The sequence below is a fragment of the Musca domestica genome, unplaced genomic scaffold, assembly GCF_030504385.1.
Source record: "Musca domestica strain aabys unplaced genomic scaffold, Musca_domestica.polishedcontigs.V.1.1 6, whole genome shotgun sequence".
In the NCBI taxonomy this organism is placed as follows: domain Eukaryota; kingdom Metazoa; phylum Arthropoda; class Insecta; order Diptera; family Muscidae; genus Musca; species Musca domestica.
In genome coordinates, this window is record NW_026712363.1 from 11,603,764 (window position 1) to 11,629,400 (window position 25,637).

Consider the following 25,637-nt stretch of genomic DNA (forward strand, 5'->3'; position numbering starts at 1 on the left):
TCGCAATATTCCATTCGGCTAATATTGAAAATTAAGCTCGGGGTAAAGCCATTGAAAATCCAAAAATTACAAGAACTTACACCGCAACAGAAAGAAAAGAGACTCAAAAGAGTTCCTTCGCTTGGTCGAAAGCGGTGAACTGTCGAATTTGGATTCTCCGATAAAAAAAAATCGTTGTCCAGTAGTTTGTAAACAAACAAAATGATTGTGTTTACTTGCCAAAGAGGTCAGCTGAAAATGTGCACTTCCGGTTGGCCACCAGAACCCAAGTGCCGGCCATGGTGATGTGTGGGCCACCATAAAAGCCGATGGTCGCTCTCCGCTCATATTAATCGATCGTTGCATCAGAATAAATGCCGAATATTATCTCGAAAATATTCTGGAGGATGTATTAATGCCTTGGGCACGCAAACATTTTGACCGCAGACTTTGGACATTCCAACAGGACTCAGCACCATCGCACTCAGCACGCGCCACCCAAGAATGGTTACAAAATGAAGTTCCTCGCTTTATTTCCAGCACACAATGGTCATCAAAATCTCGCATACCAATCTGGAGTATTTTGGAAAGCAAGGTTAGCACAAAAAAATACCAAAATGTTGATCACCTCAAACAAGCACTTTGCAGGGAATGGGCCAAAATATCGCAGAGCAATATTCGGGCAGCGTGTGACGGCCGTTTGAAGGCCAAAATTCGTGCCAAAGGTGACAAATTCGAATAAATCTAAACTTATTCTAAATTTTGATGCTGTTAAAAAAATGTAAAAATTATGGCGATTGACTTTGTTGCATTTTTTTTATCTCACCCTGTATATGACAGCAATATCTAAAAGTAAACTACGAGTCAATCATTTCAAGTTTTTTAGTTACAAACAAATGCCCTATAGGGTATAAAAATCTGGACTCCTCTGTCTTTAATTTTTTGTCCGCTTTTTCAAGTTTGTTGCAACCATATTGGAATAGGAACTCTAAAAATGAACAAACGTTAAGTATTGACCACGTACGTTTAACACAAAAGGACGATAATTTGTTACAGTTGGAAGCGTGTGAATCATACATGTTCAAAACCCGCAATGCGAAGCGTGACGAATGCAATAGTACCTTTGCTCTTGGCCTGGTTTCTATTCCCATAAATTGCTCAGGTCGGAAATTAGTAAATGCAACAACAGCACGCATTAAACCTAGCAACCGCAAACGGCCGTTGTGATTCGCGATGTCCTTTGATTACAAACATTTTACCAGCATACACAGTGACGTTTCAGAATTTGGTCAGTGACAAATGTGCCAAGTGGTGGTTGTTTTTTGTAATACGTTTTGTATGAACTCCATATCACCCCGCCGCTATCAAATGAAACACCTTCGCCGCCTAGTACAGTTGTGAACTCAGTTAGTCTTGACCCCTTTTGACGTCATTGTCTGTGGTGGGTGATTTGTTTTTTTTTTTTGGTAGGTTTCGGTTCGGTTGGCCAGTGAATGTTGTTAATGTTTATGACGACACTGTTAAGAGTAATACAAAACATTAAAACAAAAACAACAACTATGGGAAACGAGTTTCGTTGCCAGTGTCAGTGGCAAGTAAAAGCAACGTCAACGACCAGCAAACGCCTAATATGGAGAGAGGCTCACAATCAAAACAAAATAAAAAATGTAAACAAACTTTTGTTAGTTAATAAACTGGTTTTATTAACGTGGTCAAGAATTGCGTTTCGTATTTGGTGGTGTGTTGTGTGAAGTCAAAAGAGAGTGAGGAAGAGAGAGAGAGAGAGAGTTATACCGAAGGAGAAACTCATTTTTCGTAATGCAGCGCGCCATGTTTGAGCGGCAACTATATACTTGTAGAAAAGGTTTTAAGATTTTAGTTTCAAAACATACGAGGTTCGACGCATTAAACAAATTTGAGCAAATTTGATACGCTCTACAAATATAGGGTATGTCTAGAAATTTCATATTCCGTTTGAAATCCCTCGAATTTTTTTCATTATAGATTTACGACCCTCGTATATTGTGGAATATTTCGTTGGCCAGCAAGCCATAGCACTCAGTGAGACGACTATTAATTATTTATTTAAATCATGCAAGCGTTGCCACTTACTGACCATCTAGCCACACCTGTTTAGCCCCATTCGATGGAGAAATACCAGCAGGTTTCAAGTCAAGTGTCAAGTGGTTCATTTGACAATAAGCTGAGAAATAGGCTTTGTCGTCGGGGAATTTTGTGATTTACTGCGTGCGTGTGTGTGTTTGGCCCTTACTAGCTGCCATTTGACGGACACACACATACTTTGTTGTTCGTGTTATGGAAACCTTAGAATTTTCTGGTCCGTTCTATTCTCCGGTTATTGACTTTTGCCGTCAAATGCATTTTGCTTTCTTCGCTATTACGAATTGGTGTTGCTGTTGTTGTTTGGCTGCAGGGGCCACCAAACCAGTCTAAATCGCAGTCTAGCAAACAAAAAAGTTTTCTTTATCAAATTTAATTTTCTTTTATTTGTTGGGAACTTTAAACACGTTCATGTAGACGTAGTAGAGTTTTTTTTTTGGCTAGACATTGTTCAATAGTTTTCATAGGTATGTGCCGAATATTAATATCTTGGCGCTAACGCAAAACCATATTTGTTTGGTAACTTTTGACTTGGTCATATAATGTGCATAAATAATTATATACTGCGAAAATCCGTTTGAGCTTGGCAAGTTATATTGAAAATATAAGAACGATGTATACAATAATATATTTACGGAAGAAGTTGTCGGACTCTTCACAGGCGCGTCCCAACAATTTGCCAGTTGCCTAAAAAATACTGATCTAGCGCGAAAAAAATAGAAAATAAATTTTCATCTATTTATAAATATTAGAAAACCAGTAAGGACACATCAAAAGTCGGGCGGGGCCGACAATATGATACCCTGCACCACTACGCGTATTTAGTAGAGCTCCCGTAACAAAAAAGTTTATATTGAGAATTTATATGAATTCATTTGAATGTGTATCATTTGAATGTGTATAACAATTTGATGGAGACTTTTGTACCTCAAGTACCAAATAAAAATGGCTATATGACTTCGATACGGCTTATATTAAAAATATGTATTGGAGCAATAGAGTTTCACCAAATTTAAAAAATCGGTTGAATATGAAGAAATTTATCCAATTCGGTCTGATATTATATGTATGGTGAACAATAACCGTAAAATCGGATAAAGATGTGTATCGATGCCATAAAAAATCAGATTCGAAATTTTGCAGAGGTATTTTCGGGCTGTATCTTATCAAATATTATTGTTGTGGGGTGTATATTACGCATGCGAGGGACTTTATAACTAAATCGGTCGAAACATATATATTGGAGCTATAGCTATATCTGAACCGATTTTCGCCAAGTTTGAAGTACTTGTTTCTAGGATGAATTCAGTCGGAATTTCCAAAATTCAGTCCATTTCGGCTGATATTAGCCATTTGGTGCACAATAAACCTGAAATCGGATAAAGATATATATGGGAGCTATATCCTAATCTGAACCGATCATAACAAAATTTGGTACACTTATTTCTAAGCTATATCTGATATCTGGTATCAAAGATCAATGTTGTGGAGTCCATATTAGGCATGTGAGGGACTTAAACTACAAATCGGGTGGTGATTTGCTTGAGGTGATCGACACTTTGGTATTTTTTGGTTCCAACCTTGCTTTCCACAATAGTCCAACGGATTGGTATCCGAAGATTTTGGTGGCAATTATTCGCTGGAAATGAAGCGAGGAACCTCATTTTGTAACCATCCTTGGGTGGCGCTTGCTGTGTGCGATGGTGCTGAGTCCTGTCCAAGATCTGCGGCCAAAATGTTGGCATGCCAAGACTTCAATACACCATCCAGAATATTTTCGCGATAATATTCGGCATTTATTCTGATGCCACGATCGATTTATACGAACGGGGAGCGATCACCGGCTGTTATGGCGGCCCACACCATTATCATGGTGGCCCACATTTTCAGCAGACCTCTTTGGCAAGTAAACAAGATCATTTTTTTGTTTACTAACTGGTGGACAACGAATGTTTTCTCATCGGATAAAACTAAATTCGGCAGATCACCACTTTCGGCTAAGCGAAGCAACTCTTTAGCTCTTTTGAGTCTATTTTCTTTCTGTTGCGGTGTAAGTTCTTGCACTTTTTGGAATTTCAATGGCTTAACCCGAGCTCATTTTTCAATGCCGAATGAAGTATTGCGATATGTTCAGCTCGCGAGCCATTTATCTTTTCTTCTTTACTTTTCGAACCATTTCTCCTGATGTTGCTGGTTTCTTCCGTCCATTTCCTTGACTTCGGGCTACGGTTCCAGTATCACGGTAAGAGACACAAAAGATTTATTCACATTTAAATGTTGAAGTGCTTTACCGACTGCCACTTGTGGGTTTCCAGCCAAATATAAAGAAATCCCAATATCACGCTTGAATTCCACCAGGAATAACTTTCTTTCTGGAAAATTTTCACCAAAATGCTTTTGTACGCTTGTAAACAATATAATGAGCTATCACTGGAATAATTTTAACAGCTGTTGGACGAGAGGCTTAGAAATGACAGCAGTCTGAAGATGGTTGCAGTTTTTTCATCTCACACCTTAAGGGTTCTACAAACTTCTATGCTAAATTTTATTAAATTTTGCGACCAGTACCTTGATTTCTACAGGCGTACGGCTAGAGTTTTATGCTGATCAAAAACGTGTGGCCTCAGACAAATATTTCGAGAGGTTTCAAACGGAATAAATATTTTATACACTCTGTTGCTAACACTGGCAAATACACAAAGACATAATGCCCTGTGTGGCAGTGTGGTATCCCGGGTAAGAATAAATGGAATAAATGCTATGTCATTTCTTCGTGATTCATATCTCAATAAGGAAAGTTCATTTTGGATGACCCAAAATTAAGTAAATTTGTACAAATTAACATTTTCAATTAACCGCAACATACTCATAATCGTATTCGTCACACTTAATCTTGTTTGTGCTTGCGTGTCAAAGTTCACAACAGTTCCAGTGACTTCAATTTAATTGAACAAAGGAGTTAAAAGGAGAAAATGTTAATTGAATTATGTATTCAAGCTTGTTCTCTTCGTCGACTTAAAAAAAAAATTAGAGAAAATTCCATCATACATCTACAACAATGATGCTGTCACAAGCATAATCGTCGAACAATCAACCCGCCCATCATCTTCATCCATGTCGAACAATTCAAACGAAACAATAGCCCAACCAAACATAATGATAATAATAGTAACAACAACAATAATAATTATTAAATTAAAAGTGTAGCTTCTGATAGAATGTTGCATTAAGATTCTATCGTTGAACGTGTTTGTGTTGGAGACGACACACACACACAGAGAACTACTCTTTGTATTCTGTCGGCTGTCTGCATCTACAATTAAAAACCCCTTATATCTCTGGCGAAAAATCTTAGCAAGCTGAGAGCAACAACATCAGAACATGCATTACATGTTTTCTGGCTCTTCTAAGAATTTTAAAGTCTTGCAGCAGAAAATTGCAGTCATTGCAATTTCCTGTTGTGCTGTAGTGAATCTGTGAGGGCATGTCTAAGGGGGGCGATGTAAAATCATAACCTTAATTTGCTGTGATTCCAAATGAGATTTTCATCAGTTTTATAACTGTTTTTGAACTTATATTATATTTGGAATATAAAAACACAATTATTAGGAGAAGGTAAGAAAATACCGTTGAAGAAAAACTATTAAACAAATTTTATAGTTTAACCCCTTTTCAAAGCCAATGTTCCACCATCATATGTGAGTAGCATGAAAACGAAAAAAAAAAAAAAAACAGGGAAAGGAAAAAAGTATTTATTTAGCAGATTATTCTAAACAAATTTAGGTTTTTGTAGAGGATTTGTTTATGGGCGCGCTGCAGCTTTAATGCGGATTAAATTTGAAGTTGGTCGTTCCATTTCTATAGGAGCTTTATCTAAATCTCGAATCGATTTAAATATAAATTAGATAGAGAAAATTCCGTCACGTATTTGAGCTTATTCATCAAATATCATTGTTGTGCAGTACATATTTTTATTAAACATGAAATCGTATGAGAGATATATAGGGTGAGATGAAAAAATTGCAACAATCTTCAGACTGCTGTCATTTCTAAGCCACTCGTCCGACAGCTGTTTAAATTATTCCAGTGGCAGCTCATTATATTGTTTACAAGCGTACAAAAGCATTTTGATGAGAATTTTCGAGAAAAAAAAAACATATCACAAATTTCCATTCGGGAAATATTAAAAGATGAGCTCGGGGTAAAGCCTTTGAAATTCCAAAAAGTGCAACAATTTACACCGCAACAGAAAGAAAATAGATTCAAAAGAGCTAAAGAGTTGCTTCGCTTGACTGAAAGTGGTGAACTGCCGAATTTTGTTTTCTGCGATGAGAAAACATTCGTTGTACAGCAGTTTGTAAACAAACAAAATTATTGTGTTTACTTGCCAAAGAGGTCAGCTGAAAATGTGCACCTTCGGTTGGCCACCAGAACTCAAGCGCCGGCCATGGTGATGGTGTGGGCCGCCATAACAGCAGATGGTCGCTCTCCGCTCATATTAATCGACCATGGCATCAGAATAATTACCGAATATTATCGCGAAAACATTCTGGAGGGTGTATTAAAATCTTGGGCAAGCAAATATTTTGGCCGCAGACCTTGGACATTCCAACAGGACTCAGCACCATCGCACTCAACACCCGCCACCCAAGAATGGTTGCAGAATGATGTTCCTCGCTTCATTTCCAGCTCACAATGGCTACCAAAATCTCCGGATAACAATCCGTTGGTCTATCGTGTCTGGAGTATTTTGGAAAGCAAGGTTGGCACTAAGAAAAAAACCAAAAAAACCAAAAACCAAAACCTCAAGCAAGCGCTTTGCCGGGAATAGGACAAAACACCGCAGAGCAACATTCGGGCAACGTGAAAAGGTTTCAATGGCCGTTTAAAGGCCATAATTCGTGCCAAAGTTGACCAATTCGAAAAATCTAAACTTATTCTAAAATTTTATGCTATTTCCTTAGCTTAGGTCAGATACGAATTCGCCAACTGCTTCGGAACCTCTTCCATAAAGGGTCAACAGTTAGAAAAATCATAAGTAAAGGCTGGGGGTATTTATTTGTCGGCAAAACCGACTGATACTATTTTACTTGTGTTTTATAAGAATCATGCTTGAATACAACTTTCGAGGACGATATATTTCCGCCACACCTTGCAATATCAAATTAAAAAAAAGCGTTAAAAAATCATTAAAATGCCGAATATTGGGTGGTATTGGTATAAGGGTCTATTTTTCGGTTTTTTATAATTATACCCTACAACACCATGTGTTGGGGGTATTAAGTTTGATTGGGCCAAAAATTATGTAACACCCCGAAATATTGGTTTCCCACATAGGAAGGTATTTATGGATCTTCCTATCTCGCCGAGCTGAGTCGATCTAGCTATGTATGTCGGTCCGTTCGTCTGTCCGTCTGTCCATGTTAATTTGTAATCAAGCTACAGGTCGCAATTATGAACCGATCCTCACGAAATTGAAAATGGAGGTGGGGTTATTGTCAGAATAGAACCCTATTGTTTTTGGAGATGATCGCACGATATTTAGGGGTTGAAATGGACCAAAAACAGAACAATTTCCTGATTTTGCTCTATTGGCCCCAAGTTGTTCTATTGGCCACAATTTTGAACCAATCGCGAACATTTACATGGAGTTAGAGTCTAGGAGTGGGCAGAAACCAATTTGGGCGGCTATCGGACAATAATTAGCGGGTAAAATATACCCTAACTTTTATGTAAGAAAATAGGAAAATGTCCACTAAACCGCGAATATTTTTAATCCCAGCCAAATCACAAATACATTAAAAGATCACTTCTGACCATTACAGTGATGCTGATAGCTAAGAAATCGGATATATAGCAAAATAGGAACAATATATATGTAAAAGAAATATATCTTATTTATTCTGCTTATAAGACAAGAACCGCTGGGCCGATTTTCACAATTCCCATCAATTCGAATTGGTGTCTTGCCAGAAAACGACAAAGTCCAAGAAAATCGCGGAAAAATACACCAACAAAAAAGTAAATATCTTTTTTCGAATTTGAATTTTTTTAATTTTTACACCCCCCAACACTACGTTTTGAGGGTATTATATGCATGTCGCAATTATCGTTGAATCCTCACGAAATTTTACATGGGGGTAGAGTTAGTGTCAGATTTAAAGCCTATTATTTTGAAGACGTATATTTAGAGGTGCAAGAGGTGCCCCGCTCGACTATAGCCTTTTCTTACTTGTTTAATTTTACATTTTTCAAAGAAATAGCTTCAAATTCGGAATTTGGAGTTCATAACTGGTACTACTAAATTAATCCCGTAGAATCGATTTCTTTTTAATAAGTGAGATAGAACCATCAAAATACTCAAAATCGGAATATATTTTTCTAACGATATTATAAATACTCCTGTGAGTATAACAAATCTGCCAAAAATGTGAAAAAATTTTCGTAATTGAATACATGTAACAAGTCAGTGGATATAGAACATCCGCTAAAAAATGTTTAATATAAAAAAAAATTCTGGCGTAGAATCTTTATGAGTATAAATGCTTTTTGAAAAGCTATGTCGATTTTGGAAGTTTGTAAGTTGATATTTTGAATTCTAAAGAGGTCGAAGGCCTTATAGCATAATTTTTAATTGAATGGGTCGATACTTAAGTGTTCCTTTTTCGAGTTGGCCAAACTTTACGGTATTTAACCTCCTAAAAAGTACGAATTATCATATGACAAAAAATATTTTTTTATTACAATCTTCAGGCAAGAGGCTGTGTTGAAGATAACAAGGTAACATCATTACCTCCTCTTACAGAATCCCTTTGCTTATCATTTTCTTATTTTAAGCCCTATAACTCCTGTCCACACCTATAAATTTGCAAATTTATTTCATACATTTCACATATGGAGTCATAACATAGACCCACAGCAATGAACAGTTCAAAACTAGTTTTACTGCATCAGACTGCAAGGTATTCAGTCTTAAGAAAAAGAAACTGGCATACTACCAAAAATGTTGGAAACAAACGTCAACAGTCGCTAAAAGATATGCATTAGATAAAACAAATGCACGACGATACTACAACAAAGTCATCAGCACAAGACCAAAAAAAAAAAATTAAAATAAAACAATACTCTAGTTTTGTCACGCAAGCGCCCAACTACAACTCGACAATATTCTCTCTAACAAGGTTCACAGATTTGTGTTTCTCTGGGGTAGGTAGTCGACGATACAATTTGCACGTGTGAAAAGTTAAAGGCAAAAACAAAACAATTGCATTTCTGTAAAAAAAAAAAAAAAAAAAACTGGTTCGCTAAACACGAAACATGCTTGCACTACACAACTGCAACAATTATAAACTTCCATGCACACAATACAAGTTTGGCGGGGTCGTAACAAAAACTAACAAGTTAAAAAGCAGTAAGTTCGGCCGGGCCGAACTTTTAATACCCTCCACCATTTGCAACGAATTTGGGAATTTTTAAAAAATAAAATCCTTAAAAAATTCTTTTAAAATTTTAAAACTACCGAATATAGCCGTTATATTGGGGTCTATACGACGTGGACATACATAGGCATTGTTTGTCATAAGCCATTACCATATTCAAATTCGAAACTTGAAATAAACAGTGAATAATGTAGCTAAAATCATCAAAATATCGTAAATAAGGAGGTGCCGTTATATCGGAGCTGTGCGAAGACCTGGACCAGCATAGACAATTTTTTGTAACAGGCTGTAGCATCCATTACGAACTTCAAATACCACATCTCAAACAATTTCGGTGGGTATTGTACCTAAAATCGTCAAAATACCGAATATAGGGAGGTACTGATGTATGGGGCCTATACGAAGACCTGGACCCGCACAGACAATTTTCTGTCACAGACTGTAGTTCCCATAACGAACTTCAAATACCAATTTTGAAACAATTCCGGTGAATAATGTTGCTAAAATCATCAAAATACCGAATATCGGGAGGTACCGATATATGGGGGCTATACGAAGACGTGGACCTGCACAGACAATTTTCCGTCTTATGGTGTAGTATCCATTTTGAACTTCTAATGCCAAATTTGAAACAATTCCCGTGAATAATGTCGCTAAAATCATCAAAATACCGAATATAGGGAGGTACCGTTATATGGGGGCTATATGAAAACATGGACCTACATGGCCCATTTACGAACTTAACCTGCCTACTGGAAAAATAAACATGTGTGCAAAATTTTAGCCATCTATCTCAATTCATTCGAAAGATAGCGTGATTACAACAGACAGACAGACGGACAGACAGACAGACGGACAGACAGACAGACGGACATCGCTAAATCGACTTAGAATTTTACGCTGATCAAGAATATATATACTTTGTTGGGTCTGATATGAGTATTTCGAGGAGTTACAAACGGAATGACAAAGTTAATATACCCTCCATAGTATGGTGGAGGGTATAAAAACAAAAACAATCAAATCAAATGTAAATAACCTGATAGCTACATATTGAGGTATTGCGATTGGTGTAGGCCGGTTTTGTTATGAATATGGGTAAAACAAAACAAAAATGAAAAAAAATAAACATTGAAACAATATCCGATATTTATGACTATAAACAAACGCTTCAATTGCTGGAGGTTGGCATACTTCGATAGCTTACAACGCAATAAGATGTTAATTGTTGATGTTTATACATACATTTGCAAATTAGTTCAAAACAAAGCTCTCAGTTATTATACAAAATTTAGCTATTATTTGTTACAATTTATAAAAAACATATGTATTAGAAAAAGTTAAAAAAAAAAATAAATTATGCATCAAAACTGTTTCTAGACCCGTATACACCGATATTATGTACGTAGTAAAATTTTGTAGTTAATTTATCTATTACATACGAGTATGACTTATTGTTTATAGGTAGTAGCAATGTGAATACATCTAAACTTAAGAAAACAATTTTGACACACTTTGAAGATTCTATACTTTTCTTTTCAAACTAAATATGAAGAGCTTATCCAATTGAGAACAAATTTTGCAACGTTTATTTGGAGACAATTGTATAATATGAAACTTCCCTTGCTAATTTTATATCGAATTTCGTCATTGCATTTGAATTCAGATATAGTAAAGTTTGCACAAATATTGATATTACACTTTCACTTAGAAAAAAACTTTCCGATTTTTGTATGTTTTCTTTAAAGGTAGATATGTTTTCCCTAATTACGGTGGGTTCAAGACCCGGATTTTAGTTCGCTTGACGTCCGCGAACGGCGTTCCAATACAAAGTCATTAGAAAATTCAGGCGACTGTTCTATGGCTCTATTCCGCAGGACCCAAGTGGTATTAATTACTTACGTTATCAGGGGGCCTGATATAAACTTAATGACAGTTGCAGCGTTTTTCAGGCGGAGATTCGTACTATTAAGAAGGCAGCCGAAATGCTAAGAAAAGTTTCCATAAGCTATTACTATTGTATGCTTCAAACAGGGTCTCACCGAAGAAGCTGGATAAAGATGGAACTTGGAAATCGGTAGAGCCATCAACCCGATAATGGTAGGTATATTTTATAGCCAATACAGTATTAGATAATTGGGCGTGATAACAAAAGACAGACGGACATCGCTAAATCGTTTAAGAATTTTACGCTTATCCAGAATATGCTTTGTAAGGACATGTCACGAATATTTCAAGAAGTTCCAAACGGAATGACAAAGCTAATATACCCTCTATAGAATGGTGGAGGGTATAATAGTACTCTTTGCTTCCCCTTATCAATTTGGGGTGTTAATCGAACTGTAAATTGATTATTGCTAGAGCTTTTCAGATCACTTCTCGTTACATCATTTAAGAGAATTGTCAACCTGCTCTTCGAGCGACCTAACCTTTGCCCATAATTTATTATTATTATGTTTAAATATTTTAGCATGTCTAGTCGGGTTTTCCACTTTTACTGTTGAAATCCAATTTAGGGAATAGACACAGATCTGGCATAAGTTGAAGAGTATCTCTTTCTTCACTTTTATTGAAAAGTTTGGTTTCATGTCTGATTTGAAATACAATTACTTTAATCCTTTCGCTTAACGAATGTGGTTTTACATACGCTTGAACAACTCGGGAAATTATTGCGACATTATTTTTAAAATCATGGTAATGATGAAGTCAGTATCGTATGTAAAAAAACAAAATTTTCGCATTTGGGGCACAGAAACCCCGCACGCATACATTGAAAAGTCGATGCACCCAAAACGAGACAATGTTTGGTGCCGATTTTGGTCCTGAGGTACAATTGGACCATTTTTCGTCGAAAATTAAACAGGAGTGGCCGATACGTTATCGGGACATGTTAAACGATTTTTTTTTTTCACTGAAATTGAAAATGTTTGTGAGCCGAAGTCAGGCTAATTATATTTTCTTTCGATAGGACCGCTTATTGGTAGTTTGTTGGGAAAGAATTTGGTCGAAATGAGTGAAAACTATTTTTAGATCTGGTTTATTGGACCTGGTTACGCCATGCTTATGACTTATCCTCTTATTAAGAATTACTGCGATGATGAAAAAAAAAAATAACAAAATAATATAAAAAAATGAAAACTGTTATATGGGGGATATACGAAGGTGTGGACCTGTGTAAGTATTTTTTTTGTCGTAGGCTGCAGTACTCGAACCTCAAGTACGACTTTTGAAACAATTCCGGTGTATAATTTCGCTAATATCATAAAAATACCCAATAAATGGACGTATCGTTATATGTGAGCTATACGAAGACTTGCATTGACAATTTTCTGTCATAGGTTGTAGTACCCATTATTTACTTTAAATACGAAACTTGAAGAAATTGGGGGCTATACGAAGACCTAGACCTACATTTTTCTGTTATAGGCTGTAGTAACCATTAGCAACTTTAAATACGAAAATTGATACGATTCCGGTGTTTGTTTATGTTTATAAAATCATCAAAATACGGAATATAGGGAGGAACCGTTATATGGAGACATTACAAAGTCATGCACCTGTATGACCAGTAACGTGGACCTATTAAGCCCATTTTCAATACCAAAAGTCCTGCAGACCTAACACGCATCTCAGTAAAATTTGTTTCAACCAATTACATTTCGTTCGGAAGCTAGAGCGATTTCCATCAGCAGACAGATGGACAGACAGATGGACATCGATACAATTGACATAGAAGTTTAATGCTTTAATGGTATAAAAGCGCAATCATATTATTATTTAATCCTTGCCTTATCGATCATTTTTTGCAATTTTCTCTTAAATTTAAATGTTGTGCAAAGATATCAAATAAACAAACCAACTTGTTGCATTTATTATTAGTAAATTTGCAGTTACAAGATTCTAGCTTCAGAGTTGTGTTTCTCAATTGTAACCACCCTGTCCTACCTTGTAATTATTGCATTCTGATGTTACCTAAAGAAAACTTCAGTGGATGGCGTTTTGAATAAACAAACAGAGCCACGGTCTGACGGTTTGTTCGATCCCAGCATAGACAAAGAGGTTCACAGCAAGCAATCTGGGAATAGTAAAGCTAACACCAGGAAATTTTCGTTGCGTCAGTATTTTCATCCAAATCGATTTAGTCACTTCTGCCTTTATAACGACTATGACTTCTTCGTCGACAGCCCAAAGTGATAAATTCGATTTTGTAAATTTAATTTACATACCTAATAATAGGGCACGGTTAAAATGTATGTCGCTTTAATCTGAGAAGTTTTTAACTAATCAAAAAACCAAACATACGATGAACGAACGAACGAACAGTCAATGAACCAGTCTTCAAAGCAATTGATTAATATCGAACCGGTTTCGTTGCATTGTTAAAATATTTTAACAAAAGTGGGTAAAAAAAACTGAAGAAAAATGCGTGTTTACCTAGCCCAAAATATCAAAAAAAAACATTCGTTTATTGGAAATGTTGTTGATATAAAAAGTAAACAGCCATAGAATGTGTGTCAGAAAAAAAGGTTCAAAACAAATGAGAAAAGACACAGTCAGAAGAATTCTTGAAAGTGTGTTGAACAGGGTGTTTGAAATGAATTCGAAGTCATGTTTTTTGGTCAGAAGTCTAACATGTACGGGCGACTGAGCTTCAGCGTTTTTATACCCTCCACCATACTATGGAGGGTATATTAACATTGTCATTCCGTTTGTAACTCCTCGAAATACTCATATCAGACCCAACAAAGTATATATATTCTTGATCAGCGTAAAATTCTAAGTCGATTTAGCGATGTCCGTCTGTCTGTCTGTCTGTCTGTCTGTCCGTCTGTCTGTCTGTCTGTCTGTTGTAATCACGATATCTTTCGAATGAATTGAGATAGATGGCTAAAATTTTGCACACATGTTTATTTTTCCAGTAGGCAGGTTAAGTTCGTAAATGGGCCATGTAGGTCCACGTTTTCATATAGCCCCCATATAACGGTACCTCCCGATATTCGGTATTTTGATGATTTTAGCGACATTATTCACGGGAATTGTTTCAAATTTGGTATTTGAAGTTCAAAATGGATACTACACCCTAAGACGGAAAATTGTCTGTGCAGGTCCACGTCTTCGTATAGCCCCCATAAAAGGTACCTCCCTATATTCGGTATTTTGATGATTTTAGCGACATTATTCACGGGAATTGTTTCAAATTTTGTATTTGAAGTTCAAAATGGATACTACACCCTAAGACAGAAAATTGTCTGTGCAGGTCCACGTCTTCATATAGCCCCCATATAACGGTACCTCCCTATATTCGGTATTTTGATGATTTTAGCGACATTAATCACCGGAATTGTTTCAAAATTGGTATTTGAAGTTCGTTATGGGAACTACAGTCTGTGACAGAAAATTGTCTGTGCGGGTCCAGGTCTTCGTATAGCCCCCATATATCAGTACCTCCCTATATTCGGTATTTTGACGATTTTAGGTACAATGCCCACCGAAATTGTTTGAGATGTGGTATTTGAAGTTCGTAATGGATGCTACAGCCTGTGACAGAAAATTGTCTATGCTGGTCCAGGTCTTCGCACAGCTCCAATTTAACGGCACCTCCTTATATACGATATTTTTATGATTTTAGCTACATTATTCACCGTTTATTTCAAGTTTCGAATTTGAATATGGTAATGGCTTATGACAAACAATGCCTATGTATGTCCACGTCGTATAGACCCCGATATAACGGCTATATTCGGTATTTTTTTAATTTTAACAGAATTTTTTAAGGATTTTATTTTTTAAAAATTTCCAAATACGTTGCAAATGGTGGAGGGTATTAAAAGTTCGGCTCAGCCGAACTTATTGCTTTTTAACCTGTTATATAGTATGAAGGGTATATTAAGTTTGTCATTCCGTTTGTAACTCCTCCAAATAAGCATTTTAGAACCCACAATTGTGGATTTAGCCATGTCCGTCTGTGAAAATCACACTAGACAACGAATGAAATGAAGTAGGTTGATGAAAATCTGTTGAGATGCATTTTAGGTAAGGGTATTATGTCTTTGTGCATTTGTTTTTAATATGGAGAAGGAATCTAGATAGACCAGGTCGCATTTATCATCCGATTGAGATGAAATTTTCCAATATATTCAACCGATTTCGATTTAATTGTGCACCAAATGGCCAATATCAGATCAAATGGCCTGAATTTTGGCGCATCGGACCGAATTCAGTCTAAAAGCAAGTACATTAAATTTGTTGAAAATCAGATCAGATATGGCTATAGCTCCAATGTATATATATATATATATATATATATATATATATATATATATATATATATATATTTCATCCGATTTGGCTTTTAAGTCTCTCACATTCGTAATATGCATTCCACAAGAATGATATTTGGTACCAGATATCAGATACAGCCCAGAAATACCTCTGTCAAATCGAGATCTAATCATATTTAAATATAGCTCCCATTTATATATTCATCCGATATCAGGTTTATTGTGCACCAAATGGCTAATATCAGCCCAAATGGACTGAATTTTGATACTTCCAACAGAATTCAGACCAGAAGTACTTCAGTACTTCAAATTTTTGTGAAAACCGGTTCAGATATAGCTATATCTCCCATCCGATTTGGTGTTAAAGTCCCTCACATGTGAATTTTTCTGTTTGGTGAAACTCGGTTCGGTATATCTACTGCTTTAATGCAATTCTTATCGAAGTCATATCATGCACTACACAGCAATGTTACTTGATACAAGAGGTACACACGCCTTCGTCAAATTTGTTAAAATCGATTCGAGTTGGATATAGTTCATTATAAACTTTTTTTGTTACGGGAGGTCTACTGTAGGGTATTATATAGTTGGTCCCGTCGACTTTTGAAAACGAGTCATATAGGTCTACATTTTGATATAGGCCCCATTTGACTATACCGCCAGATTTAAGGTGTATTGGCGGTTTGAGACATACTTCTGAATAAAAATTCGTATAAGTTAAGGTATAGTCCCTATGAGACTGTACACCTTAATTTGGTATTTTGGTAATATAAGCCACACTTATCACCAGAAATATTTTAAATTAGTAACTCAGAATTCTAAATGGGTACTACTTTCTATCCATATAATAGTACCTCACTATATTCGGTGTTTTAAGGATTTAGCAACATTATCAACAGAATTATCTCAAACCTTTGAATATCTATGAAGATCATAAAAATCGAATTTACACCCGATTCTATTCAGACTTGGTACATCTCAATATTTCCACCAACATAAGATCTGTTATAACGATGGTGGACATCGGACGATTCCTTCTCGTACCTCCCCCACAAAGGGTCAAAGTTTTGAATAACCAAAACGATAAAAAAAATCCGAAATAAGCATCCGGTTCCTTTTATATTTTACATATCGTATTATTTCTACTAACACAAGATCTGCTGTGAAAATTTTAAATAATTGAAGCTCTCATAAAACGCGAAATTAACATCCGATTTCATCCAAACTGGATACATCTCAATATTTCCATCAACACAAGATCTGTTATAAAAATCGTAGATATCGACCATTTTTTCTGGTACCTCCTCCATATAGTCTTCAAGATTTTAAGAAACAAAATGCTGAAAGAAAGCGAAATAAGCATTCAACTCTCTTAAAAAATTCACACATACAATTATTTTTGCTAACACAAGATCTGTTGTGAAAATGATATATATATCTGCCGCTTCTGGTACCTAACCCACAAAGGGTCACAATTTGCAATACTTTTATCTTTCATAACTTGCGAAACAAATCAACGATTCTTTACAACTTGCTGCATCGAAATATTTCTCTCAAACAGAAATCTGAGATAAATATGGAATTTATAATATCGCAAAAATTCGGATACAAATGTTTCTTTTTGTAATTTTGCACATACCAATATTTTTATCTGTATTACATGACAATATCTGGTCGACTATATCTAATACCACACGCACATTTTAACATTTCCTGAAAAATATCACATATCTCATATTAACTGAAGGAAGTAGTCGATATAGTTCAAACCTGGCACGTCACAATATTTATAATATATTTATTTAAGTCCGATACGAAATGGACAATATTGGCCCATTCCTTCGGAACCTGCACAATAGAGGGTCAACAATTTGAATAATCATAACAGAAGTCAGAATGTATTCAAATAATCGAGCATCGGCTGAGGGTATACAACTGTTGGCAACACCGACTGATACTTTTTATCTTGTTTCATTTTAACTTTGCCTGCAGCTCTGGGCATTATACCTTATTGTAGGACATAGGATTCACAACACAAACAATTCTGTAATTATATATTATTGCTATCTCCAAACAGAAAATAGCTTTGACTCTACAAAGGGCACAATTTTGTGGAGTCGCATTTTTAACAACATAAATATAGAAGCTAAGCTATATCACCTAAAAGACTTGAAATTTGTCGTTGTTTTACCATTTAATAGCAGTTGTGTAAACAATTATTTGTTTTTCATGGCATTTTTGAACAACTTCAACATCAGTACAGACTATTTTCCAAACTTTTTAACACTTTCGACATGGTCTAGACAACGTTGCATATCGTTGATTGTCAGCGTTATCCATCTCTGCGTTAACAAGACACCTAAACAATTAGCCATCGAGGCAGCCTGCCAGCCACACCCTAATTTGTCAAATAAACATACATAAACACAGAGACCCACACATGCATACTAACTCAAACATGCACACCCAAATAATTAAATACATTTTTTCACATAACTTTACTTATTTTTTTTTACACGGCTCGTTGTTTTATTGATGTTAATTTTTTATTGCCTAATCATTTTCTTCTTCATTGTTGTTTTTGTTGTGTTATTCTAGAAATCGTTGATTTATGAATCATTTTGGGAATATCAAATGAGCTGCTGAGCTTATAAAACATTATTACCGGTCATGCCAATGGAATGAATGATGGAAAACTCCCCTGTCTTCCCATGTGTGGCGGTTAACATTGTTTTGATTGACATAGCAGGAAGCTCAGGGTGGTTGTTGTCGTTGTAGTTTCATGGTTTCCAATTACAATCACGCGACCCTTTTACCACCTCACCAATAACCTGTGCCTTTTTTATCCTTTGGATTGGAAAAATCCCCTCTCTGCCTCAGATACTGACTAAGGTTCTCTTACAATGGCGATAGCCGATAACCAACCATTCATTGAAAAACACTTAGTCAGTCAATTAGAAGTAAATAATAGTTGTCATTTAAGTATTTTAACATTGAAATTGTTATTGTTTTTACTACGGATATGGTTGTTGTCTATATGGCTTATAACAAACACATTCATTCATACAAAATTTGCATTTGTGAAAATAAACAACAACACAAAGTCGGGTGATTTTGACCTTGAACAACAACAACTCTGTCTCTCACCTACATTTAGTGGCGTTGAAAATAATAGAGAACATCCCATCGATTGTAATCGTTTGTGGTTTACACCCTATGTCACTGCTGTAATTCCAGACCTTTTACGGATGCGAGGTAGAATCTTGGCATTCAGTGCCTACACCTGAATTTATTTATCGTAATAAGGTAATTAAAAGTAACTTTAGTTTATCATAATAATAGATATTGGGTATCTAATTTGCATTTACACCTCCAAGATATTGAAGAGAATTAAATAATTTTACATATGTTCTACGGGCGTTCTATTTATGAAAATATGGCCATGTTAAATACTCCGTATTAATAGACCAACTTTTTTATACTTTCAGAAGTACTTGCAGGTCGCAGAGCATGAAATATTAGTCATATACGTACCAGGGAGGTTATAAATATCCAAAATAACATTTCGAATATTAAATTTGTCATTCCGTTTGCAACACATCGAAACATTTGTCGGGGATCCCTTATGAAATACTTAATTTATTTAAGGATCTCTGTCTATCTGTCAATCTGCTGAAACCAAGCTAGACACCAATGGGTATTATCGATTATAATCCCCATTAACGGTTGCTCTCGGTTTTTGGTATTTTGAAGCATTCAGCAACAATTTCGTACTTACTCAGACGCATTTTCATATTTCGAGTTCTGATTAGGCCTAAATTCCCCTCCAAAAAGATTCTAAATGTTAGTGGCTTTTCTAAAGCCAGAACCATCAGATTTTCGATATTTTGAAGGTCTTGGTCACAATTTACTGTTTATAAGCAATATTTGATACAAGGGTTCATACTAGGCATAATTTTTTATTCCAAAAAATTTTCAATATAGTACACTTATTTCACCACTTTCAACCAAACGAACTAAAACTTGTTTTTGGGAACTAAATATTCCATATTATAACCATATTGTATAGTATCAAAAAGTTGGACCCTTAACTCAAGAACGTCGTTGAACCATCAACCATAGCGTATTTTGTTTATCGTTTCGTTTGTAACACCTCGAAATATACATTTCAGACCACACAAATATATATTCGCGATCAGCATAGATTTCTATGTCGATTTAGCGATGTCCGTCAGTCTGTTTCTTTTAGGTCTGCAGAACTTTTGGTATTGAAAATAGGACTTAGTTTTGGTATAAGCCCATATACAGGGTGAGATGAAACAACGGCAAACAACTTCAGACTGCTTCTATTTCTAAGCCATTCGTCCGACAGCTGTTAAAATTATTCCAGTGACAGCTCATTATATTGTTTACAAGCGCACAAAAGCATTTTGGTGAGAATTTTCCAGAAAAAATGTTATTCGTGATGGAATTCAAGCGTGATAGTGTGATTTCTTTATATTTGGCTGGAAAACAACAAGTGGCTATCGTTAGAGCACTCCAGCATTTAAAAGTGAATAAATCTTTTGTGTCTTGTACCATCGCTCGTTACCGTGATATTGGTAGCGTAGCCCGACGTCAAGGAAGTGGGCGGAAGAAAACAGCAACATCAGCAGAAATGGTTCGAAAAGTAGAGAAGCGACTTGATCGAAACCCTCGTCTCAGTGGCCGAAAAATGGCTCGTGAGCTGAACGTATCGCAATATTCCATTCGGCAAATATTGAAAAATGAGCTTGGGGTAAAGCCATTGAAATTCCAAAAAGTGCAAGAACTTACACCGCAATAGAAAGAAAGTAGACTCAAAAGAGGTAAAGAGTTGCTTCGCTTGGCCGAAAGTGGTGAACTGCTGAATTTGGTTTTTTTCCGATGAGAAAACATTCATTGTCCAGCAGTTTGTAAACAAACAAAATGATCGTGTTTACTTGCTAAAGAGGTCAGCTGAAAATATGCACCTTCGGTTGGCCACCAGAACTCAAGCGCCGGCCATGGTGATGGTGTGGGCCGCCATTGTAGCCGATGGTCGCTCTCCGCTCGTATTAATCGACCTGGCATCAGAATAATTGTCGTATATTATCGCGAAAATATTCTGGAGGGCGTATGAAAGTCTAGGTCACGCATATATTTTGGCCGCTGTTCTTGGACATTCCAACAGGACTCACCACCCACGAATGGTTACAAAATAAGGTTCCTCGCTTCATTTCCAGCACACAATGGACACCAAAATCTCCGGATACCAATCCGTTGGACTATTGTGTCTGGAGTATTTTGGAAAGCTAGGTTGCCACTAAAAATAACGAAATGTCGATCACCTTAAGTGCTTCGCCGGGAATGAACCAAAATACCGCAGAGCAACATTCGGGCAGCGTTTGACGGTTTTATTGCCGGTTTGAAGGCCATAATTCGTGTCAAAGGTGACCATTTCCAACAAATCTAAACTTATTCTAAAATTTGATGCCGTTTCCGACATTTTTTGCTATCATTCAATAAAATTTAAAAAAAGGAAAAATAATGGCGTTTGACTTTATTGCAGTTTTTGTATCTCACATATGATGGAATTTATTAAAATTCTTTTGTTACGGGAATTCTACTAAATATGCACAGTGGTGTAGAGTATCATATAGTCAGCTCCGCCCGACTTTTGACTTTTCCTTACTGGTTAAACAATTTGCAAGTTTCTTCCAAATGGTGAAAGGTATTAACAGTTTTTTTTATTTGTTATTTGTTTACATTGATCTGAACATTTGAAATTTTATTCTCATCATTTTTCATATAATATGAACTAAGAGCTAAAATCTATAAGGCCTTGAAATCAGGGTTACACCTGTAGATGGACTGTCCCAAAAAAATGCATCGATTTTTTGAACCCAATGATTCTTGAAGTAATCGAAAACTCTCTATACATTTTCAAAGCTCTATATTAAATTTTGCGGAAAAAATATCTCAAACTATTGGGGTACCTTTATACATGGTCAAGGTTATATAATGGCCCTTTTGGGGGTTTTCTAAAGTAGACCTTTATTAACAATACATTTGTAGAATATTTTGAATATTAAGATCCTGTTAAAAAGGAAGTTTTTAACCATATTATGGAAAATACTCAAAAAGTGTTGAGGAGAACTTGCCCCCTCTAATTAAATTAGCTTGCGATGTAAACTTTCAAAACGTTGATTCACATATTTCCTTGTTTTCATAATATTCAGGATTTTTCTATAATTATGTATTGAATTTTGTCACACAGTGTAGTGACTTTGCAGATCCTGGCTCCATTCTCCATCCAAGCTAGTATTCGTAATTAGTTAAACGACAGGTTTGTACTGGTAATAACAGTTTTAAGTATTTTGGGGTCGTAAGTCACATTTTTCAATTTATTTGTATACAATAGACATTTTCATCGCAGTGGAATCATAAAATCTCAGCTGAATTTATGGTTTTTGTCAGACGAAATTTAACATATATTCACTTCAATTTTCAAAATAGATGCATAGCTTAGAAAAAATGATAATGACTATAACAAAAATAACAAAATTGGATTAAATTGAAAATTTCAAAAATACAGACTTTTCATTCCTAGCTTAGAAAGCACATTGGGCGCCATATGAGTTCGTTATGCTTACTTTGCCAACTTTGTATATTCAGATTTGTGTACTTAAGAATAACTTGCAAGAATTACAAATAATTTCATAATAATAACATTGTGAATACAATTAAAAAAGCATTAAATTAAAAAGTTAAAATATATTGAACTTCCCATCCCTGGCTCAGAATATACATTGCGCGCCATATATGCATAACTTTGTTATGTTTACTTAGCCAAGTTTATATATTCAGCTTTGTGTACTTAAGAACAACTTGCAGAAATTCCAAATAATTTCATTAGTTTTTTTCCTGTCAAATATGACTCGTAATAATCAAAAATAATAATCAAAATGTTACCTCTCTGAGTCAACTGTAATGTAAGATGATGATCGTTAAATACTTTATAATCAAACTGCAATTTGTTGTCAGTTCAAAAGAAAAACTACAACAACTACGTTATTAACTACAACATCAAAGATGAAATCAACAACAAAACAATTAACAAATAAATTCCTTTAAACAAAAAAATCGAGGAACAGGTTTTAAAAAAGTGCTGTCAATGGATGGTTATTTGAGTGCAAGATAAATTAGAAATTCAAAATATAAAATATCAACACAAATAGGTATATTAATAAATTAAAGTAAAATAGAGAAACAAAAAAAAACTTGTTTTATTTCATATTATTATTGTTTTTAAAAACAAATTAGTTACACACATTTTTTTTGAGAGGTTGGTCACGTTGCTGGTGGTATTAAACCGTGTCTTGGTTATATTTGAAATTTTAATAAAAATGCATTCAACATATAACGGTTATGGTGCTGTCAATGAACGTTAATGTTTAATTTTTCTATTTAGAATTTGTTAATAGAAATTATTGGTGCTTCTTTTCGAAATAATTCACACTTTTTCTAAAATATTTTTCAAATTAAATGAACTATTTGAAAATTCGTTATTTTTATTTTTGATTCGTTCACTGTTAATCAACAAAACAAATATTTGTTTGTTTTTCTATTCAATTTCCGTTTCTGTTTTCGTTTCGTTATCCGTACAACGTTTACCACGCACGCGTTCACTACGGCTCTCAAAAATCAACTGAACTGGAATGTGTTGAACTATTTGACTTTTGGGGCTGTCAACTAGTTCTTGTTGGAAGACATGCTCCCCGAAGAGAATAGTAAATATGAAAACTCTCTTTAATAGTTGACTTCTCTCTTTAAAACGGATGGTTTCCTTAGCAACATTCACAACCACTTGTTGTACATTTCCAAAGTTTCTACCTTTGATATGTATCGAGTTTAGCAAAGCCAAAAACCAACGAGGTAGCGTCATCTAGGGATGGTTTCTTAGCGAGAATTTAAACAGTGATGTCAATCACATGTTTTCTATAAGCGAAGCTAGCGATTTTTGTTTCATTCAATTACAGCCTGTTCCACGATTTCGAAAGAACACATTCGCACGCCTTTAATACGACAAATGGCTGATTTCTGTTCCACTAAAATCCATCAAAGCGAACGAAAACGTAAGCATTTCAGTGTAATTTTGCGTCCCACTATCTTTTTTCTTTTGCACGCATGCGAGCACAAATGTCAAAATTAGTCACTTGTGTGATTGATGTTGTCTAATTACAACTCAGGAGAATTGTTTAATCATAAATATGGCTAAGATTGAAAATGGAAACAAAAAGTTAAGTAAGAATAATAAAGACAAGTATAATTTTTCTTTCTTCAATTCCAGCACTAAAAATCATATACTACACTGCCGCGGGCAGTAGCTGAATATATGGAGAAGAATACTGACCTCGCCAGAGGATTGCCAATATTTGGAAACAATAGGCAACTTCACATCATCTATAAAATATGGGGCAACAGAAATATTAATTTATTAATTTTTTTTTTACACAAATAAATTGAACACAATCTCGGAATGTTATTTTTTTGTTTATTTACAATTTGCTTGCTTACAACTGAACTGTCAGTTCAGGCGTTGGCCTACGTATGGTTGTATTTTTTACAGCTTTTCATACCCTCCACCATACATAGTATATTTGTTTGTATCGAAATAATCATTTTAGACCCAACAAAGTATATATATATTCTTGATCAGCGTAAAATTCTAAGACTATTTAGCCCTGTCCATCCGCCCGTCTGTCCGTCTGTTGTAATCACGCTAGAGTCAAAACGAATTAAGATAGGAAGCTAAAATTTTGCACAGATCTGTCTTTTGCCTACAGGCAGGTCAAGTTCGAAGATGGGCTATGTCGGTCCAAGATATCGTATAGCTCCCACATAACGGTACCCTCCGACATTCGGTATTTTGATGATTTTAGCAACATTTTCCAATGGAATGGTCTGAAAATCCACACAAGGAGATTCATATCAGTACATTATCCCTTGGTAGAGAATTATCTATATAGGTCCACGATATCGTATAGCCCCCATATAATGGTACCCCCGATATTCGGTATTTTGATGACTTTAGCCAAATTTTGAATGGAATTGTCTGAAATTCCACACAAGGAGCCTTTTGTGAGTACTTTATCCCCTGAAAGAGAATTGTCTATATAGGTCCACGATATCGTATATCTGCCATATAACGGTACCCCCCGATATTCGGCATTTTGATGATGTAAGCTACGTTTTTCAACAGAATTGTCTGAAAATCGACATAAGGAGTTCCTTGTGGGTACTTTATCCCTTGAAAGATATACATCTATTATCTATATAGGTCCACGATATCGTATAGCCCCATTTAACGGCACTTCACGATATTCGGCATTTTGATGATTTTGCCACATTTTTATACGGAATTGTCTGAAATTCTACACAAGAAGTTCTTTGTGAGCACTTTACCCCCTGAAAGAAAATTGTCTACATAGGTCCACGATATCGTATATCCCCCATATAACGGTACCTCTCCATATTCGCGATTTTGATGATTTTAGCCACATTTTCCAATGGAATTATCTGAAAATGCACACAAGGAGTTCCTTGTGAGTACTTTATCTCTTAAAAGATAATTATCTAAATATGTCCACGATATCGTATAGACCCATATAACGCTATTCCCCATATTCGGTATTTTTATGATTTTAGCCACATTTTTCAATGGAATGGTTTGAAAATCCACACAAGGAGTTCTTTGTGAGTATTTTACCCCCAGACATAGATTTGTCTAAATAGGTCCACAATATCGTATATCCCC

General features: G+C 35.5%; 1 protein-coding gene across 3 annotated transcripts in view; it reads right to left on the reverse strand.

Annotated features, from left to right (window-relative positions):
* Positions 1-23,528, reverse strand: part of LOC101897155 (uncharacterized) — a 31,071-nt gene extending 7,543 nt beyond the window's left edge. For 2 of the 3 annotated variants that reach the window (XM_005178728.4, XM_059129148.1), the window contains exon 1: positions 23,152-23,528. The gene's annotated coding sequence lies outside the window, so the exon portion shown is untranslated. The remainder of the gene's footprint in view (positions 1-23,151) is intronic. The other variant, XM_059129149.1, reaches the window with a different exon arrangement.
* Positions 23,529-25,637: the final 2,109 nt, after the last annotated feature.